The following is a 2,363-nucleotide window of genomic DNA, read 5'->3' on the forward strand; positions in this document are numbered from 1 at the left end:
GGGGATGTGGCTCAGTGGTTGAGTGCCTCTGAGTTTAATCCCTAGTATCTCCCCCTCACCCCATCCCCCGCAAAAACAAAACAAAACAAACAAAACCCAGAAGCCTGAATAGAATTCTTATATTTAAACCTCATACCCTGCACATTATCAAATTCTGACAATGTTACCATCATTTTTTTAAGTTCTTATTAATTGCAATCTCCCCCATCCTTCTTTTCCTTGTCTTTTTGTTTACTATTTTAACAGTCTCCTAATCATCTTTCTGGTATCCCCATCAGTGATTTTCTTCATTTTGTATTTTTTAACTAGATAAATCTGTTTTTAGGGTAGCAAAGTTTGTTAAATCGGCACTCTTTCGATATCTGTTACCACATTCCCATGATTTTTGGAAGAAAAGCAAAAAGTCCTCATCACCTGAGATTCCTCTAAGGCTATTTAAATATAATACTTGACTTCTGTTTCTTACTATGACTTCTGCTCTTCTAAACTCTACAACTAATTATTAGGCTTCTAATAATTTTGACCTAACTGCATGCACAAGGTCTTTGTGTCAGACATTTCTTACTATATTCATAACACCAAAAATAGCCAGGGTATTTTTCGGTGTTGGTTCCACAATGCCCAGCACCTTCCCATAATTACATGATGACAGCCCAGCAGAAAAAAATGCTCTGTGTTCCCTCTTTATACAAGGAGAAAGAAATATGGATTTTTCTCTATTTTTTAATGGGAAAGAAGACCATTTACCCACCTCCCTTATGAGAGACTCTACTTGGAGATAGAACTGAAGGGCTTTATTCTTTTACTCTCTAAACTTCTCTGGGAAAAGGATAATCAGTGCCTCTAGTGGGGGACAAAAATTTCCTAGGACCTAGGCTTTAGTCACATCTTTGAAAATTAAACATATATTGTCCTAGTGAAGTTCATTTCTCAGAAATTATCTCACTATTTAATTTTTTGTAATTTTATAACAGCATTATTAATATATTTTAGAGAGATTTCACATAAATACATAGATATATGTTACCATACCATTCATCTAAAGTGTAAAAATTAATTTTTTAAATATACTCAGAGTTGTTCAAACATTACTGCAATTGACTTTAGAACATTTTCATCCCATCTATTTACAGTTATTTTCCATTTACCCACTCATGATTCCAAGTTCTACACAACTAATTGTTTACTTTCTGTCTGTATATATTTTAGTATTCTGGGTATTTCATAGAATTATAGAAAGGAATCATTCAATATGTGCTCTTTTGTTTGGCTTTTTTCAAGTATCATACTGTGTTATGGTTTGGATGTGAGATATCCCCCAAAAGCTCATGTGTGAGTCGATGCCAGAAGGTTCAGAGGAGAAATGATTGTGTTGTAAAAGTCTTGACCCAATTCTTGATTTAATCTCCTGATATGGATCAATCTGAAGTATTATGGTGTGGCTAGAGGAGGTGAGACTTGGGAAGTGGCTTTGGTATATATTTGTATCTGGTCAGTGGAGTCTATCTCTGCTTCATAATAACCCTGATGTGAGCTGCTTCCCTCTGACACACTCTCTCGCCATGATATTCAGCCTCACCTAGAGCCCTGAAGAACGGAGCCAGCCTTCTATGGACAAAGACCTCTGAAACTGAGAACCCTCTAATAAACTTTTCCTCCTCTACAATTGTTCTGGTGGGGTCCTTTAGTCACAGCAATAAAAAAGCTGACTAAAGCATGCTGTTTTTAAGGTTTTTCTGTTTTGAAACATATATTGACATTTCCTTCCTTTCTATGGCAAAAATAGTTGTCTATTATACAGATGTGCAACATTTTACTTATCCATATATTAGATAACAGACATTTGGATAGTATCCACTTTTGGCTGCCACAGATACTACCAATATTCATTGACAACCTTCTGTATGGACATGCTTTAATTTTTCTTGGATATACACTTAGGATTGGCGTGGTTGGGTGACATGGCAACTCTGAAAGTTTGAGGAACTGCCGGACTGTTTTCCATAGAAGCTACACTATTTTGCATTTGCATGAGCAAGATATGAGGGGTTAATTATATGTCTGTCCTCACAAGCACCTGTTGTTTCTGTCTTTTTTATATTATCTATCCTAGTAACTGTGATGTGGTACCTCACTGGAGGTTTGATTTGCATTGCCTTGACAGTTGAGGATGTTGAGTGTCTTTAAATTGTCATGGAACCCTTATCAAGTATCAGGTGATTGTTCTTGAGCAGGGGTGATTTCTGCACTGTCAATTCTATTCTATTGATCCATCTCTCCTCATGTCAGGACCATCCCTCCTATTTCTCTTGATTATGGTAGCATTGTAGTATGTTTTGAAACAGGAAGTGTGAAATCTCTAA

This window comes from Marmota marmota, unplaced genomic scaffold, assembly GCF_001458135.2.
Source record: "Marmota marmota marmota unplaced genomic scaffold, marMar, whole genome shotgun sequence".
NCBI classification, from domain to species: Eukaryota; Metazoa; Chordata; class Mammalia; order Rodentia; family Sciuridae; genus Marmota; species Marmota marmota.